Below are 15150 nucleotides of genomic sequence, written 5' to 3'. Positions count from 1 at the left end.
GATAACTACTTTAAGCAACTGTCAACTGTTTATAAAAAGCCATGTTTTTAAAGGCATTATTCTACAGAAAAGCCTATACAACAGTTTTTCTAACCTGTGTTCAGTGACATCACATTATGTTGTTTATTACAAGAAAAAACATTCTGTATTGTAAATATTACTGAGAATTATACAGGCAATTTGCCTACTGCCTAGTCATGTATTAAGTGGCAAGCTTGCCTTACAACAAAATGGGCTTTAGAATGGCTGAACGATGCACAAGGAGGAAAAACATTTGTGACAATAACCGTTCGATCAAGGCATACAGGGACAGAAATATAGAACCTTTCCCTAATGCACCATTCTATAAGCAATGTAAGAAGTCATACGAGACGCAGAATTGCTTACATTTACTTTATTTCCATTTTACAACTAAAACATCAATAGGTCAGTGTTGAAAGTGACTGTACAGGTTCTAAAATGTCTGCAATGACAGATGGTTAGAAGTGACATCCAAGCTACAGTTTTTACTCTTCCTACTGTAAAAGTGTGGTACACAAATATTAGCCCAACACAAAATAAATCTAGTATCAAGAAATGCCCTCCTATTTATGTGGCTTTTTATGAATTACAGGTCGAATCAATAAAAAGTCTTGGATACGGAATTAACTGTACAAAAACCCCTTCATAGTAAACAATTAACACTGGAGGCATGTTATTCTTATATATTATAAAATAGGAGCCTGCAACTTAAGGCTTGGTTATTTTTTCTTTAAAGATAAGGAAAACAATAATAACCACCATATTTTCTGCATATATATCCCCAAATCCACAAAAAATAGTCTAGGCCTGTTTAGTTATGGTAACAATGCTTTCCAGAATTGATAATAGCAAGAGGATAGGCAAGGCTGGCTACATGTAGAAAGACACACATAGAAAAGAATATTGAAAAACAAAGCTCCAGGGCCTGGTTAAACAAACGGGGGTAGAGGCATGAATGTTCCAAAAAAACACAGAAATATAAACACAAGAGACCAAAAATGGTTCGTGCAAACAAGGAAAGGCAACCTTTGGAGCCCCAGCTGTAGAGAAAGATGCAAGTTGCAAGTTCTGCAATACCTGGAGAGCTTAAGGTTCTCAATCCCTGCAGCCAACGCATACAAGAGTGGGAGTTTGCACTTTTTTTTTTTTTTTTTTTTAAACATTGCCAAGGTGACAAGTGATTAACGGGCCAAATACAAGTGATAACTATCATGAAGCAGCTGAATATTAATACAAAGCAAAAATGCACAATATGTCTGCATTTCTATCATCTTTAATTGCCGTTGCTTTGGTGGATTCAAGCCGCAAGCCAAGTTGACAGGTTAGAAGTCAGTCATACCCTTTCATCTTCTGAATCTTCCTCCTCTGAAGCTGAAAGAGAGTTTTCATTTGAATACAGGATTGGAGGGGTCCATTTTTACAGACTTTTCCCTCATTAACACTTTCCAAAAAGGGACAAAATATCCAGCCTTCCAAGGAGCAGATCAGACAAGAAAGCTGGCCATACACTGCTACATTTACTCATTTGGTGAGGTGGCCAAAACAGCACATATTTTGGCTACCTGGGCAACAATGAGACAATAATGGGGCCTAGGGAGACCAGTCAGAAGAGAACCACATAAGACTGATGCAATCCTCGCCCAATAACATGGAAGGATGTCGGGAGGCCCTTGTGCACTGGCCAACAAGCTGCCATCTAGGTCTAAATGGCCCGTCTATGACTAGGATATGATCACATTTGCGTTAACTTTTAGTATGTTGTAGACGGATATTCGGAAAAAAATGTATTCAGCAGTTCGGAAAAAAATTTATTCAGCAGTTCTACTGTATTTCAGCAATCTGGTTGCTAGGGTCCAAATTACCAAAGTAAACATGCACTGATATGAAAAAGAAGGGAATATAAACAGGAGAGAGCCTGAATAGAAAGTAGTAATTAAAAGTAGCAATACAATACAGCTGTAGCCTTAAAGAGTATTTGTTTTTAAGTGGCCCCCATTTGAAAGCTGGAGCCAGAACGTGGCAAATAATTGAAACCATTAAAAAAATAGATAACCAATCGAAAAGTTGTTATAACTAGCCATCGAGAACATACTAAAAGTTAAATTAAAAGTGAACCAACCCTTTTAAAGTTTAGTGGACAACAATGAGGGCTGAATATTCACACCTGCTAATATGGGGAAAAAACTAGCAAGTTTTATCAGTCTTGGAGCCACCAATTGATGGCTTCAATCATTCTGGTTAATACAAAGGAATCCACAGCCTGTACATGTCATCAGGGTGTGGATGAGAAAGGATTGGGTTGTTACTCATTAAGGCTGCTTAACTGCACAGCAGAACCTGCTACAGAATCATTAACAAGAGATAATGGCAACACCTATTTCTAAATTGGAACTTACTTTCAAGGTCATCCATATGCGCTTGGAGAGTTTGGGCAAGATTTATAAACTGGAAAAACAAGAAAACAAAACATAGTTAAGCACACTGTGCTTAACTGCTTATAATTGGAATTTTACAGATACAGAACACAGCCACTCACTCTAACCCTAGTGCTTGCTTCATTAGCTGCTCCCAACATGTCAGAAAACCTCTGCTCACACAAATGGAGTAAGACAACCAGGTACAGACCAGAGCTGATAAATTCATATTCAGCCTACAGAGGGAAGAAAATGTATGTTAATGGCTTAGTCAATTGGCTCAGTTCATATAATAAATAAAACCTAACATTTCCATTAGCAAAGCCTATTTGCCTGCACTTAATTCATTCACAACACTTACCCTCTCGCTGGCATGAGCACGATAAAGTTCCAGGATGTCAAAATCTTCCAAGTTCAGATCCAGTTTCTCTTTACACAATTCACATGTAGTTATACCTTCTAGAGTAGAGCCTGCAAAGGATACACAGATCACATTGCTTGCACAAGCACAAAGTAATGGCAGGTCACAAATGTAAAATGTGATTAGCTTGTATCGCTTTTTTCCCATGCTGTATATGTGCACAAAGTGTATATACTATAGTGAATATTTTATGAATAAATGCATTTTACATGATTCACATATCACGTTATTTATATATTTGAACTTCACTTTTAATATCAGTTTGTTGTACAGAAATTACAAGATTTCTCAGATCATGTAAGACCCACCAGCAAAGCCAAGCATAATTTTACATGTAAATTGTACTAAATTTGGTATGTGCATGCCAGCCTCATGGTGTAAATACCTATGAACTAGTCGTCTTCATTTTTTCCCCCCTTGATTAATAATTTGCCTTTTTCTGCCCTCACTCCAGGTCTTGGCTCTTTGTTGCTAAAATATTATTGTTACTTTATGCTGGTCTTTCGATTGGGAAGCTATTCTATTCTCTTTCAAACCACTGCCTGGTTTCTAGGATAGTCTTGATCGCAGCAATCAGGTAGCTGCTCTTAAATGGATAGCTGCTGTACAAAAAGCTAAATTGCAAATGGTCTCAGAATATCACAGTTCGCATCATAGTAAAATGATTTTAAAAGTTGAATGGATTGATTTTTAAAGCAAACTTGAAGGGCAGAAGTGTAATTAGCTCATGGACACAGCATGTATACAAACAGTATAGATGAGAGACTACACCCTATCTAAAGATTCATTTTTAAAGGAATTCGGTAGAAGCATAAGGGTTGATCCAGTCTGTTTAGGTACAGGTGCGAGATCAGTTATCCTGAAACGCATTACCCAGAAAGCTCTGAATTATAGATTGCCGTCTCTGAATACTACAATTTATCCAAATAATTCATTTTTAAAACAGATTTCCCTTTTCCCTAATAAACAGCTTTTACTTGATCACAAATAAGATGTATAAATCGTTTTTGGAAGCAAAACCAGCCTATTGGGTTTTTTTCATGTTTACATGATTTTTCTAGTAGACAAGATATGAAGATCCAAATTACAATAAGATCAGTTAACTGGAAAACCCCAGGTCTCTAGCATTCTGGATAACCGGTCCCATACCTGTAAGATGTATTAAAAACAACAAAATGACAAAGAACAGGTATAAACCCTTTGGTAGTACCACTTGATTGAACATCTGCTACTGCATAGCTCATTGGTTTGCCTGCTATGGATTGTAAATTCTACATTGCCAACAGTCAGGGAAATGAAAGTGGTGCAACAAGATTAAGGCCATCAGGCAAGAGGAGTGGAATGCATGCGACATTGGTCTAAAAGGAATGCTTCAGCTGGTTATTACTGAAGTCACAGGTTGACATGTGAGCTTACAGAATAGTAAAACAGCTAAGCCTACCTAAAATATTCCCATCAGCTATGAATCCACACAATTCAACCCGAGTGTCCCATTACTATAACAGCAAAGGCAGAACTAATCCCCCTACAGAAGGCAACAAATCATCCTCACCAGAATTAATTTTTGCATTCAGCCATTTCTTCATACAGTCCTGATGAACATACTGAAGACTTCCAGAACATTTGCATGGCTCTATGAATGGATTCAAAGGTGTTGTCATTCCAGTCTGGCATATTCTGCATAGATCACCATCCTCTTCCTCAGAATCCTCTTGTAGAAGGCTTAAAATGTAAACACAATAGTTAAACACACACACATATATATGGTTTAAAATGTTCAAGATGAAACATCCGTAATATTGGAACAGTTTTGCTCAAAGCAAATCTATTGGGAGATTTCTAGTGCGACTATATCTGCAGTGATATCTAGCTTTAAACATGATAAAAATACATCCTCATGTAGCTTTGCAACCTATAGAGTAGTATAGAGCTGGGCATACACAGGTAGATTTTACCTGCTGTACCCTCTAGGAAATTGATAAAATCAAACAAAGAGGCTCCTGACATATCTGCATGTTGTTAAAATGGAAGATGCAGACAGTATGACTGGTCTGCATGGGCCTGTGCCTGGCTGCTGGTCAAACATTTAGACTGGCCAGATACCTGGGTGGACAAACTGGCTGTCTTAGTCCCATTTCAAAGTACTCTAAGCAGGGGCGTAACTGTAGAGGAAGCAGACCCTGCGCCTGCAGGTGGGCCAAGGAGGTATAGGGGCCCAATGAGGCCCCAATTCATATACAGCTTCAATAAATACAGGTAAAACAAGTCAACCGTTAAACATTTTCAGGCCTGAAAAATAATTTGCTGCGGGGCCCAGTAATATTAAGTTATTCCACTGACTCAGTATAAAAAAGGTCTTAAATTAAAAACTTGCCTTTCTTGAATTTGCTTTATTTTCTCTGGATCTCTTGAGGATGTTTGAGACTTTTCACTTTCTTGTGCATCATTGGTCCTAACATCTACGCTTATCATGACATTGTCCGACAGGGAGCTGTTCAATGCACCAGGCACAGAAAAATGTAGAAATGAGCCAGGAAGCATTCCTGAAATGCCAGAATTTCTCCTGCTAAAGAGGGAATCTGCCAGGGATGCACCACTAGAAGAGTCAGTACTGGAATCTGCAGAGGACGCTGTGGCTCCATGACCTTCATCCACAGATCCTGTTTCTGGAGAGCTCCTCCTGAAGGGATAATGTATCCTGTTGGTGTCAGAGGTAGATGATGCTCTGGCAGTTTCATCTCTTCCTTCGCGCCTTCTCCTGGAAAAGAGAGGTGTACATCTGTTTCTGAGGGAAGAAGGTAGCCATGATGCAGAAGACCTTGTTTCTGAATCTTCTGATCTGTTACTCTCTGCATCAGAGTCTGAACTCTGACTGGGAGAGACAGAGGACAAACCCCAGCGTCGCCGTCTGAGAAAGGCAAATCCCTGAGATTGTTCAGAAGACCTGTTCTCAGATGTATCTGTGCTGGGTGGTGGTGTAGAAACACTGCATTGATGAGATGGATTATGTAAACTAGATGGCGATTCCTCGGTATCTGGTGATCGTCCATTTAATGAGTCTTGGCTGGATCTTCTTGAAAAGAAGGTAGAAGACATGCTAGAAGCAATACGAGACAGTAAATGCCTTGTTGAGCGTCTGCTCTCTGTATCTGTAGGCTGCTCATTAGATCTTTGTCGAACAGGCGAAAGTCTTCCTGAAGATCTAGAAGCGGTTTCCCTCCTACTTGTGACATGCTGGGTCTCAATTGGTGTATCGTGTGATGAACGCAGGTCTCTAGAAGTCACTGGTCTCAGATTCCTGGTTGAGTCCCTGCTGTAGAGCGAGGAGCTATGTTGAGAAGGCAGCTGGTGGCTAATAGAAGTGTTAGGTCGAGATGTGCTTAAAGAAGTATCTTTTGGCCTTGCTCCTTGTGCATATGAAGAAACTCTGTCTTGAAGATCTGCATGGCAAAATCAAACATATTTAAACACCTAAGTTTAAAGCATATCATTTCATATAGAATAATATCTGCTTCAATATACCACCCCATTAAAGTGGCACAATTTTGACCTCAAATTTTCTCAGTTTTATGGTGCATATCTAAAGATACACTAATAACAGGAATGAGAAATCCATGGGAGAGGTATTAAATTATGGCTAATGCCCCTGTAAACATATTGTAGAACAGAATAGAGTTAAACTTGGATCAGGGCAGAACTGGCTCACCTTTTTCTGCCCACCCCATAAGACCAATTAGGGAAGGCTAAACCGGGATAAATGGTGTGGGTCCAGTTTATCTTGTGTTATCGATAGCAATTTAACATTTTTTAATTATTGATTTTTTGGGGGTTTTTTTCCCCATCTTTTTAGATAGGGATCACTGCCCCCAGAAGCCACAAAAGCTTGTTCTGCGAGATTAAAATTTTATTTTTGTATTTAACTTTTATTTCTCTTTGGGCCCTTTTCTATGCATCTTCCGGACCCTCATGCAAACTACTGCCTAGTTGCTTGGGTAAATTGGCCATTAATACTGCAGTTGACTCCTGACCCCAAACCTCCAATTTTCCAACTGGCTAAAGGCCTGTTAGAAATTGTTGATCTCCAAAGGCACCTGCTGCAAGGCTTTAAAGAAAAAAGAAATAGACAGCTAACTACACAGAAAGGTTAACAAAACCATTCATCAATTTCACCACAAACAATTATACAAAACTTTTAATAGAAGAATGAAATTCAGTTATGGTTGCCAGGGGTAGATATTTTACCTGCAGGCCACATGTAGTTTAACAGAAGAGAAAGAAGTACCTTACACCCCTGTACTATACTGCCTCCTATCACTCTGATCCTGCATACTCTGTACTCAAGCCCTATGCTCACAGAAGGATATCTGAGCAAACATTTAGGGTACAGAATTATAAGTAAACATTTAATGAGGTTTATGGAAAACCACACACTTATAAAATATACATAACATATACAGTAGTCTTGCAGGCCCAAACAGCTCATCAAAGATTGCACTGAAGCAGTTACATATACAAGTATAGGATCCCTTATCCGGAAACCCTATATCCAGAAAGCTCCGAATTACGGAATGGCTGTCTCCCATAGACTCCATTTTATCCAAATAATCAAAATTTTTAAAAATTATTTCCTTTTCTCTGTAATCAAACAGTAGCTTGTACTTGATCCAAACTAAGATATAATTAATCCTTAATAGAAGCAAAATCAGCCTATTGGGTTTATTTAAATGTTTAAATGAATTTCTAGTAGACAAGGCATGAAGACCCAAATTACGGAAAGATCTTTTATCCAGAAAACCCCAGGTCCCGAGCACTCTGGATAACAGGTCCCATACCTGTACTTACATGAGGGTGTTGTGTCCCCATTTCTATGACTATAATCCATAAGACTGTGGATGGTTGAATCAGTCCTCCTTTCTCGTTCTCTGACAAATTCAGATCTGCTGGAACCTAGCATCATAGGGGAAGTCCTTGGAAACCTTCCATACCTGCTGGTTGAATCTGGAGAAGCAAGACAGTGTCATAACATAGCTAACAAGTTCAAAAGAGACAGCATATAATTTAAATCCATCATGCAATCTTCAAGAGAAAAGCAGAGCAATTACCAGTAAGCCATCAATGCTTAAGGCAGCCTGCATAATAGATATCTGTGAAAGCTGTTCTACAGTGCAACCTTGTGGTTGTGGACCTATATGAGGCATTTAACAACTGTATTTCACTTTGCGAGAAAGAGAACGGTCTACATGTAAGCATCTTTTCTGCTATAGGCAGTTTCCCGTACTTTTATATGAAAAGTAGTAAGGGGAAATTGTGGGCATTTAGACTACCACAGTTTACGGAACAGTGGTTAAAGGATTAGTGTGCTATAGGCCTTAAACAAGTAGACAAATATAGCCAGAGATAAAAATAAATAGCAATACCTGAAGTGGAACTTAAACTACTACTTGTGCTTCGAATACCAGAAAGAGTAGAATAAGAGGAATAAGCAGAATATGATAGTTTTGGTCTCTTTGAGTCCAGATCCTGCTGCTGGCTGTGCAATCCAGTATAAGTGCCCTGAGCCCTCTCCAATGGGTTGTACGTTGACTGAGACGGTGAAGATGTTGCCGACTAGAGAGGAGAGAATTTGTATGTCAACAAGAAAGAACAGTAAAGTGCAAAAATAGAAACTGGGTAAATAGATACAGTAGGCTGTGCAAAATGTAACTTATAAAGACCGGAGTGACTGGATGTCGAACAGAACTAACTTCCTGCTTTTCAGCTCTAAATCAGCAACTTATGGGGATCTACTGTGAAAACCAAATAGCACAGATAGACAGATATGATGAAAATAAGATTTCCAAATATATTTAACAAAAATGTTTAGTTTATAAAATAAAAAATCATATTACTGGGAGCCTTTCTCTGAGAGACAGTGCAAGCAATTGCTGAGTGGGAGTGGCAACACCTGGCTGTGATGTCATAAAACCAGTAGCATGTCCCGCCCTCCCATATGCTGAATGCAAAGCATCCTTTCAAAAACTGAAATCCCTGAATCCTCCTTCTAAGGTTGTTCTCCATGTATTTGCAAACCTGCTCTTAGCAGTCAGCTCTGTGCACTCTGTTTCAAGATAAAATGCAGGCAAAGGGAATAAGGAAATATTTGTAGAAAGCAAAGTGCATGGCTTCAGAACTATGGCTTGTACTGCGGTTCTACAGACTGTTATCAGCTGTTCGCCATCTGCAAAGAAGCATAGGTGTAGAAAAGCTGATCAATAGCCCTAAGTGCCACTAGCCTTCGTTTTTTTTCCCTTTTATATCTGTCCCGTCATTCTTTCCCTGGCAGACAAGCATTCTTTTTTCCTTTACTGAACACGCAGTGCCAGGTAATATGGCAAGCACAGGGACCCAAATCCTGTCCTGCCCCCCCCCACGTAATATGGCAAAATACACGCACACACAGCTGCAGGAGATCAAGTAAGTGATCAGATGGGCACTCTTAAAGGGATAGTAACAACAATATGCAAAACATTTTCCTCCTATATAATTCTCAAATTATAGATTTATAAACCGGTTAAAAAAAAAAGAAATCTTCCCAGAAGCAGCCCTTCTATTCTTCATGGGGTTTCAACATCGAGTAAGGTGTACAATCCCCTGCATAAAAGAATTGCTTGGGTTTAGGGCCCTTACATACGGACATTTTTACCTTCGCTCAGTTTTCCTCTGTTCAGCCGCAGGGGAGTGCAGAAGTAGAGGCACTGAATTATTTTCGCTGTGGCTGTACTCACACAGACTAGTATAAGCGGCGAACGCAGGAACATTGCAACATGCTCCGTCCCAACCCGAGTTCGGCGCTTACACACGTCTGTGGGAGTAGAGCCCCATTGAAAATAATTCAGTACATAACATGGAGACCTTGTTTTTTGCTCATAAAATCAGTACAGGGAAAAGATCCATCCCTTAGAGAAAGGGTCTTGTATATAAGGCTATGGACATGCGGCGAACTGCAGCTTCGGCAGTTTTTAAAAAAGCGGACCGCTGAGTAAATACGCTAGCCAAAGTGCTATAGACCAAACTGGAAACCACTAGCGTATTTACGCAGCGGTTGGCTTTTTTAAAAAACTGTGCCAAGGACCTTGCCGCATGTATAGGCCCAGAATCAGCCTTTTTATTTTGGTGAACCTGGAACCACTGTGTCACTTGACACAATGGTTCTGTGTGCAGGAAAATAACAAGGCTGATTCTGGGCCTACGTATTTCTGGAGAGGGAGAAAACAATTTTAGAGGAGCTGCCCAGCTCTCCCTTATCATTGCACCCTAGGAAGTTGCCTCTTCTGCCGACCCCTAGGTCAGGACCTGCATATACAGACACACAGATATATAGACATACATACACACATAGACACACAGGCCTGTCTCTCCTTGTAGAAAGTTACCAGCATTCGCCTCCATTCTCAGACACAGAAAACATCTGCTCTCCTAACCCCTCCCCCAAGACCTGTGTAAGCATCGGTAGCTCTGTCTCTGATTTGACTCCTGCTCTCTCCTCACCCAGCCCCTGCCTTCTAAAGGTGTGTCTACAGGCAGCACAAACTCCTATCTCCTTCTGCAACGCTCCCTCCTACACCCAGACTGTGTAAACAACGGATACTGGCTTTCCATGACCGACAGCACTGACTACCAATCAGAGAGAAGTATGCAAATTAACCCGACCTCAGAAGTGGCTAGAGGCAGCTAGGAGAGTTCTAGAGCAGCAGCTGCCTGTGGGGCTATGAAAACTTCAATATTTTAACTATACAAAAGTTCTAATGCATTATATTTACAGATTTTCATAACCTGGTGTGCTGATTCATTTATGCGATTATTGATTTTGCGATAGTTCCCCTTTAAAGGGGAGCCAAATGAAAAATGTACAGTGAGTTTGCAATTGATCCTCAGCATTCAGCTTAGATTCAAAAGCAACAGTTATGACCAATGTGGCCCCCCTCAAGTCTCTGATTGGTTACAGACTTGTAACCAAGAGAGCTGCAAAGCAGGAAGTAGTGTTCCAGCTATTATGTTAGACATCCAGTCACGCCGGCCTTTATACATTACATTTTTGGCTAACTATATTAGAAACATTTTTTATTTTGCACAGCCTAAATTATTTAGCCAGTTTTTAATTTTTATACTGAACATTTCCTTTAAGGTGGGCGCATGGGTCATAACGGTTCAGTGAGTTTGCAATTGTCCTCAGCATGCAGCTCAGATTCAAAAGCAAACTTATGACCCATAAGGTCCTCCCCTCAAGTCACTGATTGTTTACTATATGGTAACGAACCCATGAGAGCAACAAAGGAGGAAGTTGCATTCTGGCTATTATGTTAGACGGTCACTCCAGTCCTTTACAGATTACATTTTTAGCTAAATAAACATTTTCTATTTTGCACAGCCTATTTACCCAGTTTTTATTTTTATACTTCATTTCATTTTAGACTGTAACACCCCCTGCATTGTTCCCACCTGTAAGACCTCTATTGTCAACAACCCTAAAGAACATTACTGTTCACACCTCAGACCGAGAAAGTCCATTCAATGCGCACCAACTGTTTTTTTGGTGTGCTACCACCATTAATGGGAACTTAAAAGTTCTTGTGGTAATATGGGTGTTTAAAGTGGGTGTGGTTTAAAAAGGAGAGTGATCAACACTGGCTTCAATTATTGGCCTTCCACCACAGAGACTAGAAAAATGCCAGACCTTGGTACCACAGAAGCTGGGCCGCACTGTTTTAGCCCATCTGCTCACAGTTTCAAACAACACTTATCAGATCATTCAGCCTATTGGCCGCCATTAGGCAATACATATACTGCATAGGGCTAGGTTAGAGAGAACTTACAAGACGGCTCCTGCTTGATGCTAGGACCCCAGTCAGGGGCCGCTCATATGTTCCTGAGCAGCGCTGATAAGATGAAGATGTGGTCTTCCAGGAAGGCTCAAAGCTGTCCCTCTCCCTAAAGGACCAGTCTCTGCTGGAAGTACGATAGGTACTAGAATCCTAAATAAAGAATAGACCCATGATTAAATTAAGACTCTTACTCGAGTTTAGAAAATTAACTAAAAAAAAAAAATGGAAGTTAAGGTGCACCCATAGCAGCCTCCTGAACTAGAATAATCACAACACTGCCTGCCATTGTCCCACCCCCCCCAAAAAAAATTGTTTGCTTCTTTTAGTGTAAAAATGCAAAAAACAACTTACCTTAGATAGCAGAAGACACGTCAGCAGGTAGATCCTGATAATTGCCTACACTGCATGAATTTGTATCTTTCAGTACAGCTGGTGACTGTTTTAATGATCCACACTGATGGAGAAACTAATTCATCCCTTGGAGCCTGTGAAGGGCCATACACTTAGCACCATAATACTGCACCAATAGGACCTTCCTTAACTTTAGCAAGGGTAGGAAAGGTCAGTATATTAGTCAATATTTAGCAGCTCTCCAATTTGGATCGTAGAAACCAGATTTTACAAATTACCCTAGCAACCATGCATGGATTTAAATAAGAGACTGGAATATGAATAGGAGAATAGAAAGAGGAGTAATTAAAAAGTAGCAACAACAATGAATGTGTAACCTTACAGAGCACTTGTTTTATTTTTAGATGGGGTCAGTGACTCCCATTTGAAACCTTGAAAGATTCAGAAGACAAATAATTAAAAAAACCATAAGGAAAAAAAAAAAAAAAAAAAAAAGCGAAGGCCAATTGAAAAGTTGTTTAGAATTAGCCACACTAAAAATTAACTTGAAGGTGATCTACGCCCTTTAGTACCCAACTCTGGCAGCTGCTCCTCTTTAAAAAGCACACCAGCCCTGTGTAATATACGCTGAGCACTACAATCTTTCTGGCCACCACAGGCAAGCATATGCACTGCAAGAAAATAATAAATAAATAAATGGAATGTTTGAATTTCTGAACAACAGGGAGATTGTGCCTTCGCTCTGCCGATGCTACAATAAGTTTGCTGGTGCCTCAATCCTCACCACAATCCCATATTAGTCCATAAAATGGTAGTTAGAGGAGAGCACTCATAGAAGCAGATACTGCTAAAACATTTTATTATTGACTACAAATCACACGACATGTTTCGGGCATGGCCATTTCTCAAGTGTTTGAATTTCTAGAATGCAGTTGGAAAGTCTGCTCCCACTATAGTTATGCCACTGAAGTTAAAATTTACAAACATTACTTTTCGGCATAGGAGCAGCCAAATATAGATTTATCTATTCCCCAGAGCTCTGTTATGTAGATAGCAAATGAAAAGATTCATGCAGGCCCAAGAGCAGGTAGTAAATAAAGAGACTGTTTGGTAATTCTGCCCTGCTGGCATTGTCTACAGTACCTTTTCAGAACTTCTGTAGTTTTCGGGGTTAGTGGAGTTTACAGCACAATGCAGCAGGACATGATACACTAGTCTTACAAACACCCTAGATGTGGCTCAATGATAACCCATAATAGGCAACTTGATGCAGTTAACAGTTAATTTCAAATAGGAACAGTTTGTAGTGGAAGGAACATTCCAAAAGTAGGGTTATATTTTACCCCTATTAAGTACAAACTAGGGAATGGGCAATTAAACCCAATGTATACATAGGGTTCACCATCAATTTGTGGCAAAAACTCACAACACTACAGTGCCACTTTGGCTAAGACAGTATATAAATAATGCAATAACAAATGATGTCACCATGTTTGTCAAGCAATGTCATAGAAAACACACAGAAGGGCAAGTTGGTCTTCAAGCTGCTGAACTACAGTTCCCAAAATGCCAGGTTGGCCAAGGTCCACAGTACGGCCACTTTTACTTTTAAGCAGGGTAGAAAGGCTACACATCTTCCCATAAACCTAGAATAGGCAATTCTAGGTTTATGAGAAGATATGAAGCCTTTCCACCGTGCTTAAAAGTAAAAGTGGCCATACTGCAAGATGATCAGGTTGCTGATCATCTTGGTCTGCTGCTAGTGAAGCAAACATGTTATAGTTAACAGATAGGGTAATGTACCTAAAATAAGTGTAACATATTGGAAAAAAAAACACCAAATGAGCTGGAAGCCTAAGGCACAGTCCTAAATACAGGCCATTCAACCAGATCACAGTAGGGCAGCACATGACTATCTATAAAAGCCCAAATGGAAAGGTGGGATTCTATTTGCATTCCCCCACTAACTGTTTTAGTGGACTATACAAAAGTCACAAGGCCAATGTTAACCCATTAATGTCAACATTACTTCTATGACACAGGGATTAGACTAACAGCAGTTTTCATTGTTTCCTATGGGCCAAGTAGGCTAGAAAGAAAGATTTCTAGCCTACTAAAGGTAGCAGGCAATCTCCATGTACAATGTTGCCGATATCAGTTGGATCAAGTACAGGTCAGTCTCCTGAGATCAGGCCTGGACAGGCCATCTGTTAATTTGGGAAAATGCCGTTGGGCCAGTCTGTATAGTGTAAATGCGCAGCACTGGCCTCTCTGCACACCCGGCTGTCCAGATACTGTAAATGTGATGAGGCTGCTGTTGCTGACCACCACTAGATGTCTCTTATTTCTCAAGTGACCAGCTCCTCTGCAGTTCTTCAAAGTAACCACTAGCACTTCTGGAACCTGTCAGCCTGACAGCCAATGTTTTTTTTTTTTAGCTTGTGCGGGTGGAGGAGCTTGGTCACCGATGTCACATGCATTCAGGTATGGGACCTGTTATTCAGAATTCTTGAGACCTGGGGTTTGCTGGATAACGGATCTTTCCAAAATTTGGATCTTCATACTTAAAGTCTACTAGAAAATCATATAAACATAACCCCAATAATCTGATTTTGCTCCCAATAAAGACTAATTATATCTTAGATTGGCTTAAGTACAAGGTTGTGTTATTAGAGAAAATTAAATACATTTTAAACATTTGAATTGTTTGATTATAATGGAGTCTACGGGAGATGGCTTTTCCGTAATTTGGAGCCTTCTGGATAATGGGTTTCCAGATCCGATATCTGAAGTGGGCTGCTTGGATTTTTTTTTTTTTTCCAGGGCTGCTTTTTTCTCCCAGTCCGGCCCTGCCTGAGATGTAATGTCCTACAGTGATTGTCAGGACAGACAATTGCTAGAAAAGTAGTAACATGTTTAAGGGCTCTTACTCATGAGCGTTTTTACCTGCGCTCCCCTGCGTTCCGTTTTTCGGCGTTCAGCCGCAGGGGAGCACAGGAATAGACGCATTTCATTTTTTCAAATGGGGCTGTACTCACACAGGAAAAATGCAGCATGTTGCGTCTCAACCTGCGTTCGGCGC

General features: G+C 40.1%; 1 long non-coding RNA gene across 7 annotated transcripts in view; it reads right to left on the bottom strand.

Annotated features, from left to right (window-relative positions):
* Positions 1 to 379: 379 nt before the first annotated feature.
* marchf7.L overlaps positions 380 to 15150 on the bottom strand; it is a 30040-nt gene continuing 15269 nt past the window's right edge. For 2 of the 7 annotated variants that reach the window (XR_001933154.2, XR_001933155.2), the window contains exons 3-11: positions 11709 to 11867; positions 8274 to 8463; positions 7699 to 7854; positions 5231 to 6296; positions 4409 to 4578; positions 2797 to 2906; positions 2558 to 2671; positions 2418 to 2466; positions 380 to 1392 (exon numbers count right to left, since the gene is read on the bottom strand). This is a non-coding gene — a long non-coding RNA (membrane associated ring-CH-type finger 7 L homeolog). Of the gene's footprint in view, positions 1393 to 2417; positions 2467 to 2557; positions 2672 to 2796; positions 2907 to 4408; positions 4579 to 5230; positions 6297 to 7688; positions 7855 to 8273; positions 8464 to 11708; positions 11868 to 12068; positions 12376 to 13211; positions 14836 to 15150 lie in introns of those variants that run through there. The other 5 variants (XR_005964041.1, XR_005964039.1, XR_005964040.1 and 2 more) reach the window with 5 other exon arrangements.

Source organism: Xenopus laevis, chromosome 9_10L (genome assembly GCF_017654675.1).
Source record: "Xenopus laevis strain J_2021 chromosome 9_10L, Xenopus_laevis_v10.1, whole genome shotgun sequence".
Lineage (NCBI taxonomy): Eukaryota > Metazoa > Chordata > Amphibia > Anura > Pipidae > Xenopus > Xenopus laevis.
Note: the sequence above shows the minus strand (reverse complement) of the source record. Positions and strands in the feature narration are given on the sequence as shown.